Genomic DNA, 10,131 nt, shown 5'->3' on the forward strand with positions numbered 1-10,131 from the left:
ACGTTTGGTTTTTTGTGGGGGGGGGGGGTTCACGTTTTTTAGCGCGTTTTTTCGTTCAGTGAAACGCGCGTTTCACTGGCGGTATGATTTATTTTTTTTTCCTTTATTTTCTCTATTTAAAAAAAATATATTTATTTATTTTTAGTTTCACTTTTAAACTTCCCGCCGGCTCCGCCCCCCTGTGACACGGCCGCTCGCATGGGAAGGAAGTCGGCAGCCGCCGGGGGACACATCGGGGATCACGGACAAGGTAAGACCTGTACGCTGTATTCCCGAGTGTGGCTCTAGGTTACCGCTTTGTTAACCCCGATCCACACTCGGAAATACCAATGTAAACGCGCAGCAAAACGCCCCCAAAGAAGCTCCTGTACCTCTTTGGGCGTAGGGCATTTTGCAGCGCTGCAAAACGCCCAGGTGGGAACCATGCCCATAGGCAATCATTGGTTTTCACAATTTGAGCGTTTTTTTACAGCGCGTAGGAACGTGCTGTAAAACGCCCAGGTGTGAACCAGGCCTTACTGTATATGCCAACTATCCCATTCTAGACCTCATCTTAATCATATTCCAGCCCAGATGAAGAGGAAGCTCTGATATCCCTGGAACGAATTTGCACCAATAAAGTTTATTTTGACACACATCAGTGTATTTGCACTCCCATCTTTTACTCTTTATTCATGTGTGACACATTTAAAAGAGGAATCCACTTGGATTTTTAGGGAGACCTCTTTAACATTATAGTACAAGTTCCGTTGAATGTACTGCTAGCTATTATATTCTGGAAATACACAGTAAATGTTCTCATATACTCCATATGGCCAAATGTATGCAGACACTTCTCCAAATTATTTCAGTTCAGGGGTTTACAGTAATGGGTGCTGTTAATAGTACAGTATTCCAGGCAAGCTTGCACGTCCAACATTGTGGTTACAGTTTGAAGAAAAATACATGTTTTGACAAGTTTGGTGTGGTACAGTAGTGATTGACAGCAAATAAACCTAATTTTTCAGGAAAGAAAAGTAGGTTGCTCATACAGTTGCCATTACACTAGTGCCATGTCAACAAAAACATTTAGATAACAGTATAGTTGTGGATGTGAGTAGCTTTCTTGGGTTTCTACCATACTCCGCTATGCTTTCTACCAATCTTAATCAAGCCAGCACTGTAGTTAGTCAAAACAAGGAAAAAGACAGCACAGGTACCAACCACACAGTGGCGACTCTAGGAACAATATATAGGGGGGGCACATAAGATACCACAGTCAAAACTGGGGGGAGCACTAATAATTTTCACCACTAAATCATACCACTGAAAAAAAACATAAGCAGGGCTTGAAAAATCCACTCGTCCGCCTGTCTGTGACGAGAGGACGGTGGAGCCCGACGAGCAGCTTTACATTCAAGCGATCAGGTGTCTAGAGACGCTCGATCGCTTGTATTAGCAGCTGTCACTGCCGGTCCCGAGATCCGCTGTGCCCGATGCGGCCAGGACCAGCACGGCTCTCTGACAGGAGATCAAAGGGAGTTCAGTATACAAACTCCCTTTGACCTCCTCTCATTCCCCGAATGCAGGAAGTGATGTATGTTACATCACTTCCTGCATTCAGTGTCACTCTCCAGCTACAGAAGCTGATGAAGCAGATCTCTGCTTCATCAGCTTCTCTGGGGGTCCCTAGGTGACAGGGGTCTTGGAGACCCCTGATGTCTCCATAAAGAGGACATGTTTGGTGAATTGGCTATCACATAGGGGATTTCTTAGTCCCCTATTTCATAGCAATAAATTTAAAGTGATATTAAAAGGCAAAAACATTTTTCCCTCCCCCCCAATGTTAATGCCAGCACTTACCTTAAATGATGTCTCTTAATCTGATCTTCTTCTTCCCTGATGTTTTCATCTGTCCCACCAGCAGTGCGGCGGCTCTCCGATCCAGTGCTGACTCCTCTGTCCTTGCAGGCACTTCCGATCCAGCGGTGTCTATAGACTTACCTTGCGTCTCTGCTTGTCTCCCGTCCGAAAATCCGAACTGCGCATGCGCCCGCCCCAAGATGCTTTGTGGCCGCCCGAGCAGTTTCGTTTTCTCGGACGGGAGCGCGCAGCGAAGACGGGGTAAGTGTAAACTGCTGTTAAAGCGCTTTTTTTAAAAACAGTTGGGGTGATAATAAATGTCATAACATTTTATAGGGAAACAGTTTTTTTGTCAAAATTTAGGGTATTTTTTTTGTTATATAGTACAAAATAAAAAAACCCCAGTGGTGACTAAATACCACCATAAGAAAGCTCTGTGTCCCCAAAAAATGGTATAAAATTAATTTCAGTACAGCGTTGCATGACGGAATATATATCAGTCAAAGTACTGCAGCGCTGAATACTGAAAATTGGCCTGGTGAGGAAGGGGGTTTAACACTATGGTCTTTAAGGGGTTAATGAAACTCCAATATCAATCAGTTTCAAAATAATAGCAATCAAGTAAGTGAAGGTTAACTTTTCCAACACAAGGTATACTTGCAGTAAGCAGATTTTTGTGATTCCACACAAAGGAAGGTGCTGGAGAGCATGTCAGCATGGTGCTCCAAAGGGCAGGAGTCAGGAAGATTGCTGCCTGTGAACCTGGAACTCAGGATGGAGAGCGGTGAGGTAAGAACTGCAACCACATCTACCTCCAGGTCACACCCTGGCTACATCATGACTCCTGTCAATGCTTTATAACATCAAAATGCTTTATTGCACTGCTACAACACTCTAAATTAGGAAAGACAGATTGTCTTTGGTGGTAAACACTAGTGAGACATTAACTTCTAAAAAAGCACTAGTTTTCCTAACTTTGAATAATATTATAAAGCCTCTTTACTCCAGTGCCTAATAGGCTGTTTTTGCTACAATGATAACAAGATAGTCTGCTGTTGAAAATAGTATCAGCCTTTATTGTTCTGAGTTTACTATCCTGAACATTGAGGGATATATTCTTCTGCAGAACACAACCTATAGTGCAGACCAGAACTGCCAACCTGCTCACAGTGGATGCAACGGCCCAGTGCAGGCCACCCTCCTCTTCAGTTGTTGGCATCCTATCAACCAGTGATCTCAAGTGTCCACCTCCTCTGCAGTCATTGGTTGCAAGGACTGCATTATAGGAGGACAGAAGAGTATCTTCTTCCATCCTCTCCTGCAGCCTGCTCGCCTCTGGCCTACTAATAAAGTAAACTAAAGTATGTGGGGACAATAATATAAAGGGGACAAACACTGTAATGTGGCACTCTAGTGGGGACAATATCAAAACCAAATAATTACTACTGTTTATAAAGCAATAAAATCAATATTTAGCAGAATTAAGTTCAGCATATTGATTCAGCCCTCCAGAACAGTCCCAGTTTTTCATGTGGCCCCTTGGGAAAATCAATTGCCCACCCATGACCTACGCTATATATGCCCTTTAGAGTTATGGGATAGATTCCTATTAGGGATCAGAGTTTCATCCAAACTCCTGCACCTTTATATAGTAACTTATTTGGGGTTTAATCAATGCAGGAACAAGGTGATGATTTACTAATTATTGAAACTGGTGGGGGGTTTTCTGAATGCAAAATAACTCAGGGGACACAGTTCTAATATACTCATCCATTCGTCTTGGACAGCTGCTTAACTCATCCACTAAATCCCACTGCTTGTTATTGTCTTTATGACATGAAAAGCCTTGGAATATGTGCACACTAACAAAAGTGTGCTAGCCACTTTCTTATGACATGCACTGCATCTTGCGCCTAGTAAGCATGCCCCTGCCACAACTGATGAGGGCAAGTGCAAAAGTAGCCGGGGAATGTCAATGGGGTTGCACTTGCACAAAGATAAGTCGTGTGCGTTGTTAGTGGCGGCACCCCACTAACCCCACTTGCATAAATAAATGGCACAAGCAGCAGCTGGATTTTAGAATAGCCTGGAAGTCACAACCTACAGTCGCTGTGGTGATGGGAAATTCCCCAGCCGCAGCTGATTGGACGGCATTGGAAGGATCTTCCTTCGGTCCAAACCCAACCTGATCCTTACTCATCAAGATAATAACCTGGAAGAAGCACCTGTATATCAGTAATTCTTCATGTCTATCTTTTTAATATAGTGAATGGTGACAAAAAGACCCCTAAATCATGAGAAAGCAGAAGGTAAGCTGAAAATTATTTAAGGGGCTGTTCTACTCTGAGTTGGATTTGAGAAATTAAAAATCTACACCTACATGACAAATTTGTAAATATCAAAGAGAAACAGAGGATTCAGGCTGTGTCAAATATACAGACATGAGGCATCTAGCTGCATTTACTAGAGAAATCTAAAGGCTGTTTTATAATATCACAATAACCATGGTGCTGCTAGCAAAAGGGAAATGACTGTCCAGAATGAAGCACTGTAGAGTTTCCTGCGTATTCCAAGGACTGGGATAATGCAAGAACAGTGCCATTTTTTAATCAGAAAGAGGAAATTAATACATGAATTTATCATTTCCTATGTCAGAAGGTTTTAGAGTAATTACCACCTTCCTAACAGTTTAAATTTCCCAAGATAAAAATATGGAGGAAATAATAAGAATTTGTAGCAGTAATAGTTTGGACTCTACAACTTCCTAAATACTTATCTAGAGCAAAGGTCAGTGATTTTTGTTGTGTGTTACATCAGCATATTGATGGCTTCTTAAATGTGTCTAGTATAGTTACAAAGTGCAACCCAATTACATAAAATTAAAGGTCAAACATTTAGAAAAATAAATCTTAATAAAAGTCATTGTGCCTCTAAATAACATATACTGTATGTAGGCATTTTGTGCATGTAGTCCTTCCCTCTCAGCATAGGTGAACTTAGTAGTCAAATAATGAAAATGGAATATTGCACACTATATCCACTAAATACTTCTTTCCTTTAGTCTAGATTAGCACAGAAATAAAGTTCCATGCTGTAAGATCTTCCTTTTTTCTTTATTTGTATTTCTTTGAGGCTGGGAAGGAGCTTAATATCCACTGAGTTGGCTAAGTATGGACATGCCAGGAGCAGGTGTTATATCATAAACTGATAACTGAGCAGGTCTGAAGATGGAAAATATTTTCATGATCCAATAGGAGTTCCCCTATACTTATCTTTGGAAGCTGTGCTGTCAGTCAGCACAATTTAGTGTAGATGGAGGGTAAAGACCCTTCACTGCTCTTTATTGCAAAACGGTAGGTTAATCAATGCAAATACAAAGGAAACTTGTGCTTAGAGAATAACAGACTGCCCATTCTTGACTTTCCTTAAAAAGCACACAACTTCCAACATGTCATAGAAAAAAAAAGTACACCTTGAACAGTATCACCCTTCCTTCCATTCTCCTCCAGCTCATCAAACTGAAACCAAATCATTTTCTAAAATAGAAATGCAGAACATTTGGAGTTTAAATTTATATCCTTTATTGGCTAACTTAAGTTATTAAAGATACAAGCTTTCAAAAATGCCTTATATCTTTATAAAGTCTGATTGCATCCCGAACTTGTAGCTTTAAAGAACTGAAGCCAAATCTTTTGTTTCTAGTTTTGGGTAGAGTAAGAGAGGCTTATAACCCCGGTTAACTTTTTTTTTTTTCTCATCTGTGTCCCATTGTGAACAATTCCCTTCACCACCTGTCTGAAAGTTACAAAAGGAGGTCAGCAGTGTCACCAGGACGCGTATCCCCATTGGATGATTTTCCATCTATTCCTGTTCTGGTGACAAACCAAAATTTGGGATTTTCACCAGAACAAATAGAGAGAGTGATAAAGACAGCAATAAAAACTGACAGATGTTCTAATTCCTCTCCGCTCTATCCAAGACGAAATAAAAAAGCGTTGCCTTCAGTAGTACTTTAATAACTTAACTTGTTGTCCAGAGCAATTTCTTAATATTTGCACACGCATGATAAAATCTGAATTTTTGGCTATAAAACAGCCTAAATCCCCCAAACAATTGTATTTTCTGAAAGCAGAGGCCTTTTATAGTAAAAAAAAATGCAAATTGCAATTTTTTATGTTGCACAGTATTTGCGCAAATGTTTATCAACTCAGTATTTTTAGGATAAAATACACAAAAATTAAATTTAGTGCACAGAAACAGAATATAATACCCAATTGTTTTGTAAAATATAAAAGATGGGGTCAGGTCAGGTAAATAGATACTAAACATGTGGAGCCTTAGAATTGTGTGCACCGTAAAAATGCAAAAAAATACAATACCCCAAATTTCTTATAGGCAGTGCTGTAAAAGCTTTTACCGCTAGAATTATTGCTCTCACGGTGATATGTAACCAGTGTGACACAATTTTCATTTTTGCACGTAGGCGCACCTGACGCATATTTGCGTTTATATGTTTGTATGTAAATGGGGGTGGGAGAAAAAATGTTTTATATGTGAATAAAATTTTTTTTTTTACACTTTATTGCTATCACATAGGGGGATAACAAGCCCCCTATGTAATAGCAAAGAGGATGTGACAGGTCCCTGATCCATTGATCGGAGGGGAGAACAGCAGCTGGGAGTGTGCTGATCTCCATTCAATTGAAGAGGAAAGACCCACCATGCCGGGCCTATCCCAAGGGACAGCGGAGCCCGGAGTAGCCAGCTGCAGCGGTGGAGTGCAGCACACTCCATGGCACTGTACAAGCAATCTGGCAGCTGTAGCCGCCGCCAGATCGCTTGTATATGAATAGCCATTGTCGGCTGTTTACAATTGTAAAACTGCTTCAGGATGCAGCTGCTTATCTATGTTAGGCAGTCCTGAAGCAGTTAAAGTAATATTAAACCTTCATATTTTTTTTTCTTTTTATAATTAGGAGTACTTAAATTGACTTCATTTTTTTCTCTCGTTCTCTAGTTGTCCCCTTACCATGGGTCCAACCCCCTGTCTGCAGGTGTCTCCATCAACTAGTCATCTGTTGAGGAGACACCCGTGCGAGCGCGTTCATGGCAGTGCCCACACCTAGCTGTGTGCATCCATAAACACACACATCATGCAGCAAGCCAGGCCCCCTGCTCCCACAATTACAGTTTGACTGATGGCAGAAGGAGCCTATCGCTCCTTTGCCCTCAGTTCCTGCCCCCGTAAACAGGAAGTTTGGGGAATGGAGGACATCTTCCCCGACCTGGTGGAAGAGACAAAGAACCACAGATAAGTGTCGGGGGGAACGGGCATTGAAGAAAGGTACTGGGCGTTTTTTTTACCTTAAAGGAGAACTATGAGGTGAGTGGTTTTCACTCAACCCCATAGTTCTTGCCGACATGTGACAATGAAACTCTCACACGTCAGCTCAATAGATCGGGAAGTAAGCGAACACATACCGTTGTTCGCTCACTTCTCGATCATGTCCCTGCATAGAGCCGTGAGTGATATAGCTGCAGGTATCCCCCCCCTCCCCGCTCCGATCCTCCAGTGCTGACTGGAGGAACGAACGGGGGAGGGGGCGGGTACAGCTGGCTCTGCCTCCAGATAGGCAGAGCCAGCTGTCAATCAAGCAGCTGGGTGGATCTTGACAGTAATGTCGGGATCCGTCCCAGCCGCGGCGGTCTCAGTATACCGCGAGCTGTAGCTTGAGGTATACTGAGCTTTGGGTCACTGAAGGACGCTAGTTTATGTCCTCCCATGACCCTGAGAACAGTTTTTTTTATTTTTTTTAAGTGCTTTAACACTCAATATACCTCCCAGGCCTTGATATCTGTAACCCTTTTGTAAGACAGGCAGTATACACATCTCTGATAAGATCTACCAGTACAGTACAGAAAGGGTTAATTATGGTAAGCATGATCCCAGCCCCCTCCTATAGAAAAGGTGAGCTAAGAAACATTTAAAATAAGCAGATATTACTAAAACAACCATTACTACTATTCCATAGCACTAATGGGTGTGTAGGAGCTGCACGGAGTGTAAAATAGACTAGTATCCTGCACCTTTGTACACAGTCTCCTATTTCTATGTGTATGCTACAAAAAATAACACAATGAGAAATATTATGATGATTCTCAGAAATTAATATACATAAAGGCGATGACCAGATGAATCCACTGGCTGTATATACATAAACCCCATTTATTTAAAATAGATGATATATAACCAATCCATTGGAACCAAAATTAAGAATCACTAATAAAACAGTTTAAATCAAATTCTACATTAAGACCATTAGGTACCAATGTATTGGCTTTATGTATCCCAAAAAATTATCTTTTAGATAAGTCCCTCATTATATTAATCCCTCTCCAATGCGGTATAATTTTTTTCAATCCCCAAGAATTTTAGACTTCTTGAATATTTTCTATGATATCTTCTAAAATGTTTGGAAACATTATGATTTTTGTATCCTATTTTAATTATGTACACATGTTCATGTATCCTGTCTGCTAGACTCCTCTTAGTCCTCCCAATATTTTGTAGGCACATGGGGCTACAAAATATTATGTTATAATTATTTTCTAAGCCAAATTTAAATGCTTCTAAAATAAACTTTTTTTGTTTGTTTTCTTCCTTATTGGTATTTTTCTCATGATCCATTCAACCGCATTAATTGCATCTTTGTGTCCAATTATCATATATAGCGAATTTACATCAGCTGTAACTAGATAAGATTCAGTTGTCATTTTAAACTTTTCCAAGATTTGTAATAGACACTTGGTATCCTTGCAATATGCCTCAGTATTCTGAACTAGTGGTTGTATAAAATAATCCCGTTAACTATAGGTCTGCCTGGTGGGTTATTTTATTTTGATGTACTTTAGGTAAATAATAAATAACTGGTATCTTACATAACAAAGGTATGAAATATTCAAGTTCTTTTTTTATTTAGAACATCTTCTTTATAACCCTTTTTTACAAATTTTTCTAATTCTCTTTTGTATAGTTTGGTGGGATCCCCTTTCAGAATCTCATATGTGTCTTTTTCACCTGTCTACTCATTTCTTTTTTATAATCTGCCTTATTTAATAACAGACTGCCTCCTCCTTTATCTGCTGGTCTTATAATTATATTTTCCTTTTTTGCCAAATCTTTTAAATCTTTACTAATATAGTTACATAGTTACATAGTATTTGGGGTTGAATAAAGACATACGTCCATCAAGATTTTAAAATATCTGCGGCAATATGCTTTTCGCATTCTATTTTAGCTTTCCGCATTACTAGTTTGCATTTTTTGTTACATTCCTTGTACTTAAGGAACGCCAAAGCCGTCCCTTCCATCTTATATTTTATAAATGCCATTCTCTTTGCCTTAACATGTAGTTTTACAAGCTCAGGCACTTTGTTCCCAAGCCCTGTGTGAGCTAGGCTTTTTTTCAGTTCTCACTGATAATTTATCCAAATCTTCCAGAACCAACTCTTTGAATACCTTGATGTGCCTATTTGGTAAATTAGGTGGATTGAAAAGAGATTTGTTTGATAAGTGACTGTGTTTTTTGTGGTTCCTTCATTTGAAAAAGGGTTGGAGATTCAACTTACGAATATATTCATTAATATTTATGCATGTGTCAAATTTGCTCATATTCTTTTTGGTGGCAAATTTAAGACCTCTATTTAAAACTACTAGTTCCTCTCTCCCCAGTGCTGCATTAAAAATTCCTTTGGTCAGATAATTTTTCTTCTTTTGTTGCTTCCACCTACCTGCTCTACATCCTGTCTCTCTGGTATGTTTCTGTCCCCATTTCTGTATTGTTTCCATCCATTCGAATATTTGTTCTTCCATGGGGACATGTAATTCTGTTCCGGCCAGTCTCTCCCCTTCCCAAAAAAATGGTGGTTTCTTTCTTGCTGCTGGTCTAGATCTTGTAATGTTGCGAACCTGTTTCTTACTGGTATCTCATCTCTTTTATAACAAGGTCTGTCATTACCATTAAAAAAACCTTCCTGGTCCTCTATTAGTCCAATAAGTCCTCTGAGGTTTGGGGCAATTCCTATTTCTGTCTTCTTGATGATCATAAATTCTTTTCCAATGTGGTATGCTGTGCCATGTAGTATTTCTGTCATTTTCCCTATTGTATGGTATATTTTGATTTTCGTTACGTCTATTGATATCTGCTGTATCCATCCTATTTTCTTTCTTCTTTCTACTTTGTTTCTGTCTCTCTTTTATTTGGTGGAGTATTCTGTGAGGATGTACTT

Source organism: Nanorana parkeri, unplaced genomic scaffold (assembly GCF_000935625.1).
Source record: "Nanorana parkeri isolate BGI_ZX_2015 unplaced genomic scaffold, ASM93562v1 scaffold99, whole genome shotgun sequence".
Taxonomy (NCBI): Eukaryota; Metazoa; Chordata; class Amphibia; order Anura; family Dicroglossidae; genus Nanorana; species Nanorana parkeri.